A 20,024-nucleotide genomic window follows, 5' to 3' on the forward strand; every position below is an offset into this window, starting at 1 on the left:
GAAGGCTTTTGATGCCAGAGCTCCTCTTGTAGAATGCGCTCCAAACAGTCTGAGGCTAATGCCTGCTTCTGACATCACCCAACGAACCCATCTAGCAATGGTGGGTGAGGAAACCGCTTTGAAAGGCTTGCGGAGCGCAATGAGAAGCTGACGCTCTCCAGGTGGAAGGTATTCCTCCGTCATTTCCTCGTACGCCTTGAGACAGCGCACAACACAAAGTTTAGGGGAGTCCGGGAATTCCAGGTAAGAAATAACCCTCGTGTGACACTTGGTACGGCGCAAAAGGGTAAAGGTCACCCCATCAGGGGTGAACATTCGACGAGAAATATCTAAGGCCCTGACATCCGACACCCGACGGCACGACACCAGGCAAAGGAGCATTGCAAGTTTTGCCGTCAACTCTTTACGGGATAGAAACCTATTGGGTTGCCATGAAAGGAAAAGATTCAAAACTTGATTGACATCCCATAAAGCTGAATACCGTGGTTCCGGCGGTAAGGAGAGACGAATGCCTCTCAAGAGTCTACAGACCAACGGGTGTTCCCCAACCGGCGATCCTGCTACAGGGACATGGCCCGAGGAGATGGCCGATTTGAAAGTGTTAACTGACCGATAGGCCATACCATCCGACGCAAGACGCGTCAAAAAATTCACGACATGGACCACATCCGTGACAAAGGGATCGAAACCCCTTCGCATACACCAACGGGCCCATCTGCCCCATGCGGACTTGTACCTTTTAACTGTACTGTCCGCCCAAGCCTTGGAGATGAGCTCTTCAGCTGTTCGCGAAAGCCCCGGGGTTTGCCATCTACCCCTGAAATCCTCCACGCCATGAGATTCAACGAGTTTGTGACTGTCAGAGGATGGGGAGAGCCGTCCGGGCTCCGGAGAAGGAAAGGAAGACGGGGGAGTAGGATTGGAAAATCCCAGGAAAGTTCCAGAAGAACTGGAAACCACACTTGAGACCTCCAAAGAGGGGTGATTAGGACTAAATCCGCTTGTTGCCTGCGGACTTGAGCTGTGGATCGGGTGATCATCGCGAAGGGAGGGAATGCATAACCCAATTCCTTGCTCCAATCCTGGAGAAACGCATCCGTGGCCATCGCCCGAGGATCGGGCCTCCAACTGAAAAACTTCGGGAGCTGATGGTCTAAGCGGGACGTGAAAAGGTCCACTGTAAACGGACCCCAAAGGCTGTTGAGGGAAACAAACACCGAACAGTCCAGTTTCCAAAGACTGTAATCGTGGAAGTGACGGGATTGGAAATCCGCCTCCACATTGTCGCGGCCCCGGAGATATTCCGCCGTGACAGATACGGGACTGTCCAGTCAATACTGCCAAAAACTGGCCACCAGATCGGACAGCGCTTTCGACTTGGTGCCTCCCAAGTGATTGATATAACGGACCGCTGATACGTTGTCCATTTTCAGGAGCACACACGACTGCACGGAATCTCTCGTCCAACAACGCACGGCAAACGAGCCTGCCAGAAGCTCGAGACAATTTATATGTAATTTCCGTTCTTCTGGAGACCACAAGCCTCCTGTGGAAAGATCTCCACACCGAGCGCCCCAACCGAGCCGGCTCGCGTCGGATTCTATAACCAGATCTGGAACAGCCCCGAAGATTGCTCTTCCGTTCCACGCCTCCATGTGGGTTAACCACCACTGAATTTCGCTCCGGGCTTCGTTGGACAAGATGATCTTGTGGGAGTACGGAAAACCTTTGCGAAGGAAATACGCCTTGAGGCGTTGGAGGCCCCTGTAGTGAAGAGGACCCGGAAAAATCGCCTGAATGGAGGCCGAGAGAAGCCCTACTATCCGTGCCAATTGGTGAAGAGACACCCGCTGAGCGGCCAGGACTCGACGCAACTCGTGACGGATTTTTGTCAGCTTTTTTGCCGGCAAACTCAGCGTAGAGGAGGTTGAGTCTATGACGAACCCCAAGAAGATAACGGACTGCGCCGGATGTAGAAGGGATTTCTTCCCGTTGACCACAAAGCCAAGATCCTGAAGAAGAGTCACTGTCATCTGCAGCTGCTCCCTCAAAAGAAGGGGCCAGGACGCCATCAAGAGGAGGTCGTCCAGATAAACAATGAGTCTGACGCCTCGCGCTCTCAAAAAATCCACTGCCGGTTTGAGAACCTTGGTGAAACACCAGGGTGCTGAAGAGAGCCCGAAAGGGAGAGCTGTGAACTCGTAAATCTGACGATGCCAGGCAAACTGCAGAAACCGGCGATGCGGAGGAAAAATCGGGATTACCAGATAAGCGTCTTTCAGGTCCAAGTGGACCATCCAATCTAGGGGATGCAAAACATCTTGCAGAAGATGAATACCTTCCATTTTGAAATGGTGGTAAACCACCCATTCGTTGAAGTCGCTTAAGTTTATGACCGGGCGTTTGCCCCCATGGGTCTTGTCGACTAAAAAGAGGTTGCTGAGGAACCCGCGCGGATGTAAGGACGTGCGTGAAATTGCACCTTTGGCGAGAAGGGAGGAAACTTCCTCGTCCACCAGGTCTGCATCGCAATTTGAAAACTGAATGGGCCGCGGAGGAGCCTGCTGTACTGGGTTCCCGACAAACTCTATATGGAACCCCTTCACTGTTTGAAGCACCCATGCATCGTGTGTGATGGCTAACCATGCCTCGTAATGACTGGCCAACCTCCCCCCTATACTTTGTGGGGAAAAAAGGCGAACACTCACCAGCATTTGTGTTGGAAGCTCCTCCTCTGAAACCTCTGCCTTTTCCACGGCGACCTCTGGTAGGGTAGAAGTTGCCAAACTTCGACTGGTCCTGATATTGTCCGGGGCCTCTCTGGCCTGTTTGATGATTCTGTCGACCGGACCCTCGAAAAACACGAGGGAACACTTTTTTAATAGTGGACTGGGCCCTATCCAAAGAGGTAAAAGTATTTACAAACTTGCCCAACTCTTTAATGAAGGGTTCACCGAACAGACCTCCCTGCGCAACGGCCCCCGCCTCTGAATCAGCAAGGTCGCCGAGTTTCGGGTCTATTTTGATAAGGAGAGACCTCCTTCGTTCGGTAGAAAGGGCGCAGTTAGCATTGCCCAGGAAAACCACTACCCGTTGAGCCCAGCCGGATAGTGTCTCAGGAGAGATTAAGGAACCAGAAGCTTTTGCTTCCTCAGCCATGTCCAGGATTTTGGTGGCAGGACCCAAGGCATCCAAAAGTTTGTCCTGGCAGGCCCTCCACGACCTATCAATCCCTTTCTTAGGGTCCCTGATACATTTTTGCAAAAAAGTAGTCATTCTAGGATCAATGTCCGGAGTAAGCGGCACCTTACCCTCAAAGGAAGGACATGGACATTCAGCTCTCAAGCAATTCCTCGCCTCTTTTTCCAGAGGCCTCCTAATATGTTCCGTGACATAAGTCGCCACTTTCTCGGCAGGCACCCAGTCCGATGAACGTGGGTGCATAATGTCGTTTGGATCTAACATATCCGAAGTTGGACGTGTTTGTGAGTCAGAGGGTACTGTAGGATCCAGAGGGGCCTGAGAAGGCCGAGATGGAAGCCATGAACAGATGGACTGGCATCGGGATCACCCGAAGGACCTGGCAATCCCGAGGAAGGGAGAGGCAACGGGGAGATCTCCGAACCCGTGGCAGGGTGACTATCAATAAAGGCCTGTTTGAGGCGTTCAAAAGCATCTACATCCACCCCTGAAGCACAAGCGCGTTTAGAAGGGAGGGGTCCGTGACATCTGGACCAACCCGAGACGAGGTAGGTAGGGTAACCGGTCTACGCTCCAGGCGCAAGAACGCCTGTTCTATCTTCTGCGTAAGCCTATCCTCTAATGGGGAAATGGCTTGGTCAACTGCCCTGTAAATGGAGGTATCCACAGCCTCATAAAAAGCGTCCCCCCAGGCATATTTGCCAAAGGATCCTCCTCCTCTTCCTCATGGAAGTCGTCATAAAATTCCATCACGACCACGGGAGGGGTAATCTTAATTAAGCCGCAATGGCAGTCTTCAAAAACTGGGTGTCAGTTTAAGTTTTTTCCTGTGTGCACTTGGTATATAGCACAATTCAATAGGGTGACTGGCCCTACGGGGTCAAAGCTGGCAAACTATTGGTTTAAAAGCAATGAACAAACTGGGCTGGTAAATGTCCCCATAACCAGGCCTAAAAGGCCAATACCAGACCTCCTGTGAGGCGTCAGCACGCTCCAGCGCAATACAGGACTCGTGCCCTTAGTGATGACACAAGCGTGAAATATTTCTGAAGCAACGGCCACGAGCAATTCTTAAATAACTCGCGCGCCGATTACAGACCGTGACAAACGGCGTCTTCCAGCCCAGAGCTCCGTAAGGATTAGCGCGCGCGTCTCTGAGAAACCGTTTGAAAACACCAGAGACGCGACGCGTTAATCCCTGCCTCCCGCGCCCCCAGGCGGTGGGAGGACCGAAGCCGACACCAGCTCCACACCGCGTAGGAGAGAGGGAAAACCCCTTCTCCCGCGGCACCTCACAGCGGAACGCTGAACGCGTTCACTCGCAACTGCGCGTCGAAATACTTAAAACGGGAAACAAAATACCTCATAAAAACTCAGCGCTCCACCGAAACCGGCGGCGCCGCCTAATAAAACGTGCATACATTAAAAACCATAAAGATATCAGCACAAGAATCACATTCACTATATGACAAGCACCCCTCAAACCTGAGAAGAAAATAAGAGGGCACTTAACTGGGTGCGCAGCAGCAAAGAAAGAGGAGAACAGGACACGGACAAGGGACTATGTGGAGCATTGCAGATCCTGATTGGACACTTTCTTGTTTTTTGATTGGTTGTTACAAATGACTACTATTCCCTTTGGTTCATGGGAAACGTAGTTTTGTTGGTTCTTTCACGCTGCTGTTAAAATAAAGTGAAGAAAGAAGGCATAATCCTCGCCTCCAGTCCTGACATAGAATTCTGTGTTGCCCTAAGTCTTCAGAGAAAAATGGTACCTCACTTGTGTAGGTAGGACTAGTGCCTGCGACAGGAAACGGCCCAAAACGCAATGTGAACACACCACATTTTTACAATGAAAACGGACCCTTTTTTTGCAAAGTGCCTGTACATTTTGAACCCCAGCTCTGCCAGCACCAAAGGAAAACCTAGCAAGCCTATACATATTTCAAAACTAGACACCCAGGGAAATCTAGGATGGGGTGACTTTTCTGACTCTCTCCAGGTTATGTTACCCAGAATCCCTTGCAAACCTCAAACTTTGTAAAGAAAAAAACACACACATTTTCCTCACATTTCTGTGGTGGAAAGTTCTGGAATTTGCATAGATCCACCAAATTCTACCCACCCGCATTCCCCAAAGTCATCCGAGAGAAATGGTACCTCACTTGTGTGGGTAGGTCTAGTGCCCGTGACAGGAAATGGCCCAAAACGCAACGTGGACACACCACATTTTTAGAGGGAAAACTGACCCTATTTATGCAAAGTGTCTAGCTGTCGATTTTGAACCCTAGCTCTGCCGGCACCTAGGGAAACCTAGCAAACCAATATATTCTTTAAAACCAGACTCACAGGCAAATCCAGGATGGGGTGACTCGTCTGTCTCTCACCAAATTCTGTTACTCAGAATCCCTTGCAAACCTCAAACTTTGTAAAAAAAAAAAAACATTTTCCACACATTTCTGTGGTGGAAAATTCTGGAATCTGCGTTTGTCCACAAATTCCCCCAACCCTCATTCCCCAAAGTTATCAGAGAAAAATGGTACCTCACTTGTGTGGGTAGGCCTAGTGCCTATGACAGACAATGGCCCAAAACTTATTGTGGAGACATGAGTCACCTATTACAAAACGACATGGTTTTGCAAAGGGGGGGCACCTGGGTTTTTGGCCCCGGGCTCAGCGGCCATCTGGGGAAACCTACCAAACCCACACATTTATGAAAATCAGATACCCTGGGGAGTCCAGGAAGGTATAGCTTGTGTGGATCCTCCAACGTTTCACTACCCAGAATGTGTGGGAATGTTGTGGGATCACCGGGCTGACACGAATTTCCTTTGGGATCCCCCAGGTCTCCCAATAAAAAATGGTACCTCTTTTCTGTGGGTAGGCATAGTGGCTGTCACAGGAAATGGCCCAAATTGTACTGTGGAGGCTTCAAAATTCAGTATCATGCAACGACCTGGGTTTGCAGGGGGGGGGCACCTGGTTTTTTGGCCATGGGCTCGCGGCTATCTAGGGGAACCTACCAAACCCACACATTTCTGAAAACTAGACACCCTTGGGAGTCCAGTGAGGTATCGCTTGCGTGGATGCCCCAATGTTTCTCTACCCAGAATTGCCTGGAAATCTCAAATTTAGCTGAAAAATTCAAATTTTCCTCACATTTCTGTATGGGAATGTTGTGGGATCGCCGGGCTGACACAAATTTCCTACCACCTGGTGTTCCCTCAGAATTTCTGGGTAGGGAAACGTTGGTGGATCCATGCAAGCCATCACTCCCTGGACTCCCACAGGTCTCTAGTTTTCAGAAATGTATTGGTTTGGTAGGTTTCCCTAGAAGGCCGACAAGCCCGGGACCAAAAACTCATGTGACCCCACCTTGCAAAACCAGATCGCTTTGTGATAGGTAATTTTTATGTCTCCACGATACATTTTGGGACCTTGCCTGTCACGGGTACTTGACCCACCCACAAGGGTGAGGTACCATTTTTATCAGGAGACTAGGGAGAATGCTGGGTGGTAGGAAATTTGTGTCAGTCCAGTGATCCTATAACTTTCCCACACAGAAATTTGAGAGAAATAGATTTTTTGAGCAAAATTTGAGGTTTGCAGGGGATTCTGGGTAGGGAAACGTTGTGGGATACACACAAGCCATACCTCTCTGGACTCCCCAGGGTGTCTAGTTTTCAGAAATGTGTGGGTTTGGTAGGTTTCCCTAGATTGCGGCGAGCTCGGGGGTATATATATATATATATATATATATATATATATTACCTACTGGCGGTCGCCAGTAGGTAGTTATAGTTAGGACCACGTTTCTATAGGAAATCCGCAACATTCTATTTTGAATAACTTTGGCGCCGGTCGACGAATCCTCGCGAATTTTTCAAAATAGGTGGGGCGCTACGCTCCGCTCCTACCCTGAAAGTCTCGGGGGGATTCGTCAAGCGGGGGCTGAGATAAAAGGGGGGTCCCAAAACGCGTTTTTCCCATGCATTTTTCCATAGGACCTTTAGACAGGGCTACAGCCCGAACGGCTGAACAGAATTACTAGAAATTTGGCAGAGAGGTAGTCCTCAGGTCAAGGAAGTGCCTTTTGTAGGTTTGGTGTAAATCTGTTCAGTAGATTCTGAGAAAATAGCCTTTAAATCAATATATATATCTGAGCCAGCTTACGGTGCGCTTACGGTACGCTTACCGTACGGTGGCGTGCGCGAGCGCGATTCTGATTGGCTCTTAGATCTTAGTAAACATTCGAATCGGCCGAAACCAGGAAGCGGCGGCCGCCATTTTCTCTCTCGCACTGAGAGAGATGTTTAAAATATAAAGCACAAAAACATGTAAAGGGGCTGTTTAGACAGCTCCCACACACATAGCCATGTTGAGGGAGTCCCCAAAGATCCCCCAAGGCCAAAAAACGGAATTTTTATTTTTTCGCCGATTACGCTTACCGTACGCGTACGATAAAAAATTATATAAAAAAAAAATTATCCACACTCCCCACCCCGTGTGCAATTGGTGGCCGAAGGCCACAAATTGTGCATGGCTTATTACACCTGAGATAAACTAGAATATTTAAATAAAAAATAATAAAAAAAAAAATTATCCACACTCTCTCCACCCCGTGTGCAAATGGTGCCCGAAGGGCACCATTTGTGCATGGCTTATAAAAATTACGAAAAATTAAAATATTACCTTTCAAAACGAAGTGCATCATATGTCCTCCATGTGCGCACGGTGCGCGAAGCGCATCGTGCGTACATGGCCCATCTAGCGTAACGTGGGCACGCGGTGCGCATAGCGCACCGCGTGCCCACCGTGCGTGCACGGCACTAACTGCGTAAAGTGGGCGCGCGGTGCGGGAAGCGTGGGCACGCGTGCCCACCGTGCGCGCACGGAACGAACTGCGTTAAGTGGGCGCGCACGCCACGAATGGCGTAAAGTAACTTAGCATTTAAAAAACCATACAAATTCACTGAAAAAACCATAGGTTTCACACACGTTATAGTTAGGAATTAGCATTTAAAAAACCTTGCAAATTCACTGAAAAAACCATAGGTTTCACACGTTATAGTTAGCGGAAATTTTACTGATAAAAAACCAATGAAATTCCCCCGTTATAGTTAGTGCAGGCAACTATAACTCACGCGACCGCAATCTTCTGCTGATGACATGTCTTTATGAAAAAAAAAAATATTTGTAATATATGTATAGCTAAAAATGTATGGAAGAAGACATGGGCAAATAAGTGTCTAAATACAGTATTAGCATCAGCAGAGGATTGCAGTCGCGTGAGTTATAGTTGCCTGCACTAACTATAACGGGGGAATTTCATTGGTTTTTTATCAGTAAAATTTCCGCTAACTATAACATGTGTGAAACCTATGGTTTTTTCAGTGAATATATATATATATATATATATATATATATATATATATATATATATATACTTGAAGCATTAAAAAACCTCCAGCGCGCAGCGCGTGGCTAAAATGAATGTACGAACTCCTCTTCGTCGGTGCTTAAAGTAATTCTTTATTCACTCCCTTCTGTCTGCCATGACGCGTTTCGGCCGGTAAAACGGCCTGGATCACATAAGGCTGGCTTTACAAGAAGTGTGTTTTAAAGTAGATAGCACCCGTGTCACGTGATTCATAGACATGTAAAATATACTATGTTTACAGAGAATGCTTTTCTTAAATGAAAAAAACAGACTAGGTAACAGATCGAATTGCAGATGAAATGAATCAAAGTCAATGTTTAAACTTGATAAATTGATATTAGTCCCATAAATACATTGTGCTCATGAAATCGTAAGACATAAAGACATAAATGCCGTTCATAATGGTGCCTAGTCATCGCATATAGTGTATTCACTGATACAGAGTAGAAGGTCACGCTGTTTTACAAATTTTTTGGTCGACTGTCTAATACAGTATATACTGATGGCGTTGATGGATGAATTAAGGCAGTCCAGACATGAGCACAAATATAAGATAAAAAAACTGCAAGTAAAAACATTTTGGTATATTCCATGTTATGCATCTAATAGATAAAATCACATTCGCTTAATCCCAGTAAGAGAAATTGCATATGTGCAAAAAGTGCAAATATACCTGTAAAGTGCTAAGTGCAAATATGTGCAAAGTATAGCTAAGTCGTCCTGAATTAAGAGCTCCATATGCATAATTAAATAGATTGAATGTAAAAACCCAATATAAAAACCATGTTGTTAATAAAGCTGTCACATTCAAAATATTTGGGAAATGCTATCATAAAAATTAAAAACACTATTATACTGAGCGAGGCAAAGCTGTATGTCAACAAGATGGTAAAGGTGTGGTTAAACAAGATTGAAGAACTATCCTTATGTAAACAAAATATGTCAGTCAGGGGTTGCATCTTATAAAAAATTGTGCAGATCTTCTGGGGTGTTAAGTCCAAGTGGGGTCTTACTATCTAATTCCATTATGATCCGTGTCTCTAGTTGTCTCAACATACGTTTCTATTGCCCCCTCGTTTAAGTTTCGGGATGGCATCAATGACAAAGTATGTAAGGCAGCTAAGATCATTATTGTGTACCAATTTAAAATGCTGTGCCACCGGGTAGGTGGCGTCGTTGTTAACGATGGCTCTAAGGTGCTGCAAAATTCGAGCATGTGCCTGAAGTTTGGTGCTGCCTATGTAGTTGAGGCCACAACTGCAGGTGAGAACATAAACCGCATATTCTGTGCGGCAATTGTAGTGACCACCTATTTGGACTGGTACAGAGCTAAATGGAGTACTGTAGTGAGCCCTATTGACTCCAAATTTGCATGCCCTGCACGATGTACATTTGAAGAACCCCTTGATAGGTTGCAGCCAGGTCCCCTTTGCTGTGTGTTCTGCGTTATTCCTAACCAATTGATTTCTCACAGAGACCGCCCGTCTAAAAGTGATATTGGGTACGGATGGAAGTCTGGGCGCCAAAACTGCATCCGTTTTGAGTATTGGCCAGTTGTTGTTAATTATTGCCCTAAGTTGTTTATGTTGCCGATTGTAAGTGGTAACTAAACGGGATGTATTGCTGGCCAAAGGGTCAGTGGTTCCAGATATTGCCTCAATTCTCTTATTTGAACTCAATAGAGTTTCTCTAGTCTTGAGAGCGGCCTTGTCAGTAGCTTGTTGGAGGATATTGTCACTGTAACCCCTGGCCTTGAATCTGGCCAGTGCCTGTTGTGAACATCTTGTGGATTCCTCCTGAGAAATGCAGATGTGTTTAATTCTAAGGAGTTCTCCGTAAGGGATACTCCTAATGAGATGGTTGGGGTGAGAGCTAGAGGCGTGGAGAGTGGCATTGCCAGCGGTTGGTTTTTTGTACAAAGTGGATTCCAACTGTTTGTTAGATACATAGATAGCAGTGTCCAAAATTGCGACATTAGATGGACTGATGTGTGCAGTAAACCTAAGGTTAATGTTGTTGTTGTTAAGTTCTGATAGAAATATTTCAACACTATCCTGGTCACCTTTGCAAGCAAAAAACACATCATCGATGTATCTAAACCAATGCAATACATGTTGTTCATATGTTTTGGAAAAAGTGCCCATGAGAGCCTGCTCCTCCCACCAGCCCACGTGTAAACACGCGTAGCTGGGAGAGAAACAGGCTCCCATAGCCACGCCCCGTTTTTTTTTTTTTTTTTTAAAACCTTTATTTGTGCATAGTAAAAGAACAAATACGGGCCTACAACCATCAGGCCGGCCACAATACGGTTGAGCACAGAGACAAACAATACATCCCCTGTGCGTCAAGGTCAAGATTAGCATCGATTCAGGATTCATACACTGGAGGGATCCTTGACACCGGGGGAAGGAGAAGTGAAGGTTAATTTTAAGGTTTTCAAAAAAAATTTTTATCGAGAAAAAAGTCAGTAAAGGATAGAAACAAGGAGATTCAAGTCCGCAAGTCGGCTTCATACACTGGAGAGCAGCAGCATCATTAAAACAGCCATAGAAAATCTCATACAGTAAGGCGATGCAGTTAGATAACAGGATCATCACAGTAGTAAATACGCACCCCCTAAAAGCCGCCCCCACTCAATCCACCCCACACCCGGACCCCGAAACAAGTATAGCGCAGAGACATGAAAGAAAGAGGCCCATAGAACTAAAAAGAAACAGTAAATTACCCCCCCACCCTACACCAATGCGGAGGCTATGGCCTACCCCCCCCCAGCATAGTGCCCAATGAACCCGAAATATAGACGAGAGAGAAAGTAGGAATAGAGTAAAGAAACTAAGAGAAGAAAGAAGAAAGGAGGCGGGGAGGAGCCCACGTATCCTCGGAGCGCCCGACACCACCGGCCAACCAAGCCTCCACACACTGAAACCCCACTACACCCAAAGGCGGTCGTGTGAAGATAGCATGTAACACCAAGGAAATGAAGGCAGACAGATCGCGACGAGTGCGCACAACATATGTAGACAATTCCAGTCCCAGTCCAGCCCGGCCGTGAAGCCATGATGATAGAAAGTAATCTAGCCCTGGCCCGATCGCGGGCGTACGATTAGACCCGCCCCCTCGTGAATGCCCCGCATCCCGAACAGACAAAGACAATATGGCCACTTAGGAGAAGATGGAGAAGTAGAGTCACAAAATGGCCGCCGATCATCTATTGAGGTCCCCTTGCACACCATATAAAATCCAGACCTGGCTTGTAAAGTACATGAGTTCCACATAAAAGGAGCCGTAGGCCACCGTGAACGGTTCCTCGAGGTCGCCAGGTGTAGTTCAGCTGGAAACTCCTGCGGGCACGGTGAGGCAGGCAACAACAAAGCAGGCAGCAATGACCGGGGAAACAAAGTATCTGCCATTGAGCAGGAGAGCGATTGATCCTGAGCGCCGGGAAAGCCAAATGCAGACACCAGTGTAGCACCGTTATACCCAGTCGTTGCTTCCCCGCAGGAGGACCACAGCACTGGCAGACTCACGTCTTGTTGATCACAAACGGGGCGCTCACGGCCCGCAGCAGACAGTGTAGAGTCGAACCGCTCACTCAGCGTTTGCAAGCCGACACACAATTGCAGACGAAAGTCCCGCAGGGCAGCCAGAACGGAGCCGTATGTCAGCGGAAGCTGCGTCCCCACAACGGCAGCAATCCGGGACGGCACTGGGGAGCTGGAGTCTGGTAGAGGGAGGGCGAAGCGGGCAGCGGGCGAGACCGGAGCATCACCCCCCAGCAGCGAGCAGGCAATCAGCGCCATGTTTTACCGTTGAACGGTACCGTGGCCAGGGGGGGGATCGTGACAAGGAGGCAATTCCCAACAGGTCTGCGCCGCAACAGGTGAAAGCCAGCAGTCGCTTCCCCTCCCTCGGGCTCTCTTTGCAGCCGACTAGACCATAGAAGAAGGGGGTCTGCAGCCTTCCACAGCGTGGTCCACAGAGCGGGGTAGGAGACCCGCCACACCGGGGCTTACCCTCCAGCTCCAGCCCGTCAGGTGCAGGGTACAGGAGGTGTCCGGGCGTCTCTCTCCCGGCTCTTCTGGCGACCGTACGTGGCGTGAGGCGGGATCGGGACCTCGGGCTCAGATTTGCACCAGCGGGTCCGGTGACTGCGACGCTTCCAGGGGGCCGGCCGAGGCCACTGTAGAGCAAGGGTCCAGGGCGGGGAACAAAGGCACCAAGAACTCCGGCATCCGGGCGGGCTAAGACTTCGGGAAAGCGGCGGCGCAGTCAGCGCGTCGTCGCACGCGTTGCACCTCGAAAATCGGCAAGGATAGGAATCAGGATGATAGTCCGAGGCCAAGGGCCGACGGAGCCGGGCGCTCAAGCGACTGCTCCGGTCGCCATCTTGGCTCCTCCCCGCCACGCCCCGTTTTTGACGATACATATTATTGTCAAACATAAAAAAATTGTTAAACAGGCACCACTTAACCATTTCCAAAAGCATCATGTTATGATTGTAACAGGCCAGAGGTCTTTTGTCCAGATAAAATTTGACGGCAGTTAATCCAGCATGATGGTCTATGCTGGTATATAGTGACTCTATGTCCATCACAACTAGCAGTAGATTATGCTCCCATTTGATGTTTTGAATTTTGTCCAAGAAGTCCCCTGTATCCCTTATGTATGAAGGGAGTAATTGCACAATTGGTTGTAGAAAATAATCTACATATTCTGAAATGTGTTCTCTGATGCCGCCGAAGGCAGAGATGATGTGTCTACCCGGTGGAGGATTAATTTCTTTGTGAGTTTTTGGTATTAGGTATAAAGTAGGGATGATGGGAAAATCAATCACCATGAAATTGGCTTCTTGGTTAGAGATAAGTCCTTGCCTTTTCCATCCCATGAGATCTTTTTTAAGGGTGTCTTTGGATTTTTGATATTCACCTTGGGCGGTCTTGGCATAGCAATCTTCATTGGATAGTTGTTTAAGGGCTTCTTGTGTGTATTGTTTGCGTGGCCAAATAACCACATTGCCTCCTTTGTCTGACATGTTGACCACAATATCCTTATTGTTTCTCAATTTACAAATGAGTTTCTCATACTGTACGTTTTGATATTTTGATCTACATTTACTGTGGTTGGTTTTGCAGTACAGTTTTTTGATGTTGTCTATTATTCTTTCGTGAAAAATGTCTATGGCCTTGGGCATCATCGGATAGAATTTGAACTTAGCTTTAAAAGGGCTGATGCCAGCACTAAGGGCCTTATGTAGGTAGCCTAACATTTACCACTTCATAAATAGTGAATTTTACCGATTCGGTATTTATGAAGTGGTAAATGCTATGTAGGTAATCCATCGGTAATATTTACCGATTCGGAATGGGTCGGTAATTTAGAATCGGTATTTACCGATTCGGTAATGGTAACTGGCTTCCCATTGATTCCTATGGGCCAGGAGGCCCATAGGAATCAATGGGAAGCCAGTTACCATTACCGAATCAGTAAATACCGATTCGGTAATGGGGGAGCACAATCAAGGGTGGCAGGGTGTCACAGTGACATCCTGTTGCACCCCTGATTCCTGCATGTGTGCACATGTGGCACACATACATGTATGTCTGCATGTGTGCACATGTGGCACACATACATGTATGTCTGCCACATTGCACACTTCAAAGTGCAAAAAAATGCTTTTTTCCAGCTATTCGTCATTTACCACCAACTTTTAGTTGGTGGTAAATAACGAATCCCCACAACAACCACACACTCCCCCTACATATCATTTCAGGATTCGGTATTTACCGAATCGGTAAAATTACAGATTCGGTAATTTTACCGATTCGGTAAATTACCGAATCCTGAAATGTGCCCCCTACATACCAAAAGCCTGAATACCGGTCGGTAACGGGATAATTACCGAAAATCGGCCGTTACCGACCGGTATTGGGCTTCCTACATATGGCCCTAGATGCGGTAAGGTTGAGATCAGATAGTCTCTCTTGAGTGGGAGTTTGACTGTTAGGCAACATTCTTTCTTGAAAATTCTCATTATTGAGCTCACTGATGGTGAGCATGGTGGTTGCATCTGACGCCAGAAGATTGAAGAGATTGCTGGATTAGTAGAGGTATTAGTCATTGTAGTTTGCGTGTTGCCGTTCTTGATAGTAAAGAATTTTTGTAGTTTGAGCTTCCTGATGTATTTGAAGATGTCAATGCGAGTTTTACTATAATTGAAGCTGCTTTCTGGGCAATACGACAGTCCAAGGGCTAGTATTTGTGTTTCCGCTCTGGTTAATGTGAGTTGCGAGAGATTGACTATTGTATTGTTATCAGTTGTTATCTCCTGCGCCACTGCTTCCTTGTTTTTCCTCTTCCTGCATTGGCGCCTTTCGCGGCGCCTCTTGTTCCTCCGTTTGTTTCTACCTGAGGAATGTTGCATTTCCGCGGCCGCAGCGTCTGCAGGAGGTCCTCTGCTAAAAAAATTCAACTCCTCTGCTGGACTGAGAATGTTAACTGATTCTCCAGCTCTCTGTACTCAGACCATACCATCAACTGAATCGTTGTCACTAGTGAGCGAGCCTGTTTCGGAGCCTGATCCTGTCATGTTGGTTCCAGTTGCTGAGGTTTCATTACTTTGTGTCGTGATGTTGCGATTGGGATTTCCCAGTTTGTTTTTCTTGGCGTGGTCATATTTGCGCGAGAACGTGAAAACTTGTCCCAACTCATAATCGGTTTTATCCCTTGCGTATTTAAAAGCCTTGCGTGCCTTGATTCTATCCTCGTGCTTTATCATTCTCTCTGTGATCTCTTTTTTGGTTTTGATGATCTATTCTGTTTGCTCGAGTTGATTAAGCTGTTCATTAATGCTTTAAATTTCTTGTAGCAGAATCTCAAGGTCTATCTTGGGGTATTTAATTAGAATTAAAACCATATTCATTGAGGCTGTCAAGTTGTTAGATGCCCATTCTTTGAGCATTTCATGGTTGGGATTTTCATACGAGGGTGCTACAAAAATTCTCAGTCCTCGAGGATATAGATATATTTATTTATATTTATGCAAAATATTAACTTTCTTGAAGAGAAGAGGCTTACTCTGTTGTAGCATGTAGCTGGCTTTAATCGAAAACAAGACGCTTTTCGGCCATTGCTGGCCTTGATCACAAGCAGCTGAGAAAACCAATCACAGTGCCGTAAATGTGTTTTCAAAACAAACATAAAAAGTGGACTGAAAAGATGTGTGATACAAAATAGGAAACCAAGCTTTAGAATTCGCATATATCTCTGTGCTGTAAATACATCGATAAAAATGCCAGTCAGGATATTAGTACAAGAGTGATACTTAGTTACTTGAAAATGTGTGCATCAGCAAAACCAGACACATCATTGTACATGGTACTAGCATGGTGCATTGTGGTCCCAGTGATATCTGCATAAACATAACAATCATTGTGGCCTAGCGGGTCATCGTAAATGCACACCTGTACAGCGTGTATCACCAGGCATGAGAGACGTTGAAAAAAGAAACAAGAGAAAAGTTCAGGAGAAACAGATGTACAAAAGGGAGAGGAGAAAAAAGGGTGGGAGAGAGACAAGAAAATCACCGAAGAAGAATAACCGCGGTAAATGGCAATGTCCGTTTATCCCATGATGGTTACGGAGATGGAGAGATGGAGGTAATTGCCAGAGAAAGCCACTGCAAAGAGAAACAATAGAGACAACGAAAAAAAGGAGAGATAACAAAGAAGGAAGAGGGCTGGTGCAGAGACAGAATTTCGAGTAAAAAATATTGAGTTGCACAAATATCAAGTCATTACTATTGTGGGTTAGAAATATCGACTGCAAGAATAATGTGGTCAAGAATATCGACTTAAGGTAAGCAATATTGATTTTAAAAATATTGAAGTGTTTAATATCGTTTAATATCGTTTGCATAGTTGTTAAAAATATTGTTTTTTATTTTTGATATATATTTTAGTATATATTCTATATGTATGTAATGTATGTTTTTTGTATAAGAATTACTTGTATTTTTAATATATGTGTTAAATTCTTAGTAGTTATGACATTTTTTTATTTGAATTTTGTGCTTTTAATTCTGTAGTGGGTTGTGGGTTTATAGGGTAATAGGGTGGGAAGTAATTTAATTATATTAAATTTATTTTAAAAAATGTATTTTAATTTTGAGTTTTTAGTTATGTAGAGGGTTGCGGGTTTATAGGGGTTGGGGTGGGAAATCATTTAATTATATTAAATGTATTGATTCATTTTTATTGATATGTTATAGTGTTAAATGTGTAAAGTAATTTATTATTAATTCATTATTAATTGGTTGTTAATTCATATTAATTAATTAATTTGTAATTAATTTTGGTAATTGTGTAATTAATTTTAGATGTATTGTGGCTTTTATAGGTGTAAAGGGTGGGAAGTAATTTATTTTTAATTGATGAATTATTAATTGGTTGTTAATTAATTTTAATTAATTTCTTGGTAATTAATAATGATAATTGTGTAATTACTTTTAGGTGTGTGTTGCTGTGTTTATAAGAGTAAGGGGTGTGAAGTAATTAATTATTGATTCATTAATAATTGGCTGTTAATTAATTTTAATTGATTGGTTGGTAATTAATTATGGTAATAATACAATTAATTTTAGGTGTGTGTTGTGGTGTTTATAGGTGTGAAAGGTGGGAAGTAATTTATGTTTGATTTAAGAAATTATTAATTGGTTGTTAATTAATTTGAATTAATTAAATTGTAATTAATTTTGGTAATTGTGTAATTAATTGTAGGTGTATTGTGGTTTTTATAGGTGTAAAGGGTGGGAAGGGTGGCATGTAATTTATTTTTAATTATTTGATTGGTAATTGTTTATGGTAATTGTGCAATTAATTTTAGGTGTGTGTTGCAGTGTATATAGGAGTAAAGGGTGTCAAGTAATTTCTGTTTAATTAATAATTTCTAGTTGTTAATATTAATTATTTGATATTTATTTTGGGTAATTGTTTATTTTTTGTGTGCTCTTTTTACTTTTAATGGGGTAAAGGGTGGGTATTAAATACATTTTAATGATTTAATTATAAGCTGTTAATAGTAATAGTTTTTTATTTTAAAATAAGTTTTAATTGTGTTTTTATTATTTTATAGTTTAATTTAGGTGTGTGTTGTGGATATTATAGTGTTAAAGTGTCTGAAGTCAATTAATCTTTTAGTTTTTTTATTAATAATATTTTTTAATTCAGTATTAATTATGTTAATTACGTAAATAAATGTAAATATAAATGTTGAAGTGTTTTGTTATTGGTGTGGTGTTGTAGGGCAGAAAATAAAATAAACACATTTATGTTTTAATTCATTCTTTTGTTTGTCTAGTTGAAAATAATAATTTTTTTGTAAATGTATTTATTATTTTATATAATATTTGTAGGTTTTTGTAATTTTTATCTCTCTGCTATTCTGCACTTTCCCTACTGTTGCAGTCACCGGAGTTGGAATAGTAATTTTTACCTCTCCGCTATCCAACACTTTCCCTACTGTTACACTCTCTGGAGTGGAAATAATAATTTTTACCCCTCCGCTATCCAACACCTTTCCTACTGTTGCACTCACTGGAGTGGGAATACATTTTTACCCCTCCGCTATCCAACACTTATCCGATTGTTGCATTCAGTTGAGTGGGAATCCTAATTTTTACCCCTCCGCTATCCAACATTTTCCCTACTGTTGCACTATTTGAAATGGGAATAGTCATTTTTGCCCCTCTGCTATCCAACACTTTCCTTACAGTTGCTTTCACTGGAGTGGGAATAGTAAATTTTACCCCGTCGCTATCCAACACTTTACCTACTGTTGCACTCACTGGAGTTGGAACAGTAATTTTTACCCCTCCGCTATCCAGCACTTTCCCTACTGTTGCACTCACTGGAGTGGGAATAGTCATTTTTACCCCTCTGTTCTCCAACACTTTCCCTCCTGTTGCTCTTACTGGAGTGGGAATAGTAACCTTTACCCCTCCACTATCCAACACTTTCTTTACTGTTGCACTCACTGGAATCAGAATAGTAATTTGTACCCCTCCCATATCCAGCACTTTCCCTACTGTTGCACTCACCAGAATGGGAAAAGTAATTTGTATCTCTCTGCTATCCTGCACTTTCTCTACTGTTGCACTCACTGGATTTGGAATAGTAATTTTTACCTCTCTGCTATCCAACACTTTCTCTGTTGTACTACTCTCTGGAATGGGAATAGTTATTTTTACCCCTCTGCTATCCAACATATTTCCAACTGTTGCACTCACTGGAGTGGAAATAAAGGTTTTACCCCTCCGCTATCCAACACTTATCTTATTAATGCATTCAGTGGAGTGGGAATACTAATTTTTACCCCTTCGCTATCCAACATTTACCTACAGTTGCACTATTTTGAGTGGGAATAGTAATTTTTGCCCCTCCGCTATCCCACACTTTCCCTACTGTTGCTCTCACTAGAGTGGGAATAATACATTTTACCCCTCCGCTATCCAACACTTTCCCTACTGTTGCACTCACTGGAGTTGGAATAGTAATTTTTACCTTCCGCTATCCAGCACTTTCCCAACTGTTGCACTCACTGGAGTGGGAATAGTAATTTTTACCTCTCCGCTATCCAGCACTTATCCTACTGTTGTACTCAGTGGAGTGGGAATAGTAATTTTTACCCCTTCGCTATCCAACACTTTCCCTACTAATGCTCTTACTGGAGTGGGAATAGTAATGTTTTCCCCTCCACTATCCAACACTTTCCCTACTGTTGCTCTCACTGGAGCGGAAATAGTAATTTTTACCCCTCCACTATCCAACACTTTCCCTACTGTTGCACTCACTGCAGTTGGAATAGTAAATTGTATTATTTTGCTATCCAACACTTTTCCTACTGTTGCATGGATTGTATTAGGCAATTTAAGTTTAAATATTTTTTCCTAGTTTTTTTTTAAGTTTAAAAGAATTGTATTAAGCAAAGGAAAATGAGAATGCAATACAAAATATCAGGTATGGAGGGGAGAGGGGAGGGAGGGGAAGGAAGGGGATTGCAGAATACAACATGTCAGAGAGGGTTTACAACAAATTAAAATTTGTGAAAGAGATACATAAAATAATAATATTCATGGGCAAGCTAAAAGAAGCAAAGAGATTGCATCAATCATGACTAAACATCTAAGTACAAAAAAAGAGTAAAGACAAAACAGTATAGTTGAAAAGTTATGGACACTAGAAGGGCATCATGGGGGTTTAGGAACTTCTTGTTGAGCAGGCGATGGACGAGAGGAATGAGCAAAACAATTATCTAAATATATCGTAATGGGGTGCCATAAGTCTGCACATTTGGTTGCTGAGTGAACAGAAGAAACAAAAGCATTGTC

General features: G+C 44.2%; 1 long non-coding RNA gene across 2 annotated transcripts in view; it reads right to left on the reverse strand.

Moving 5' to 3' along the window:
- Positions 1-20,024, reverse strand: part of LOC146835412 (uncharacterized) — a 36,374-nt gene that overhangs the window by 657 nt on the left and 15,693 nt on the right. The gene's annotated exons all lie outside the window — the stretch shown is intronic.

Source organism: Triturus cristatus, chromosome 4_2 (genome assembly GCF_964204655.1).
Source record: "Triturus cristatus chromosome 4_2, aTriCri1.1, whole genome shotgun sequence".
In the NCBI taxonomy this organism is placed as follows: Eukaryota; Metazoa; Chordata; class Amphibia; order Caudata; family Salamandridae; genus Triturus; species Triturus cristatus.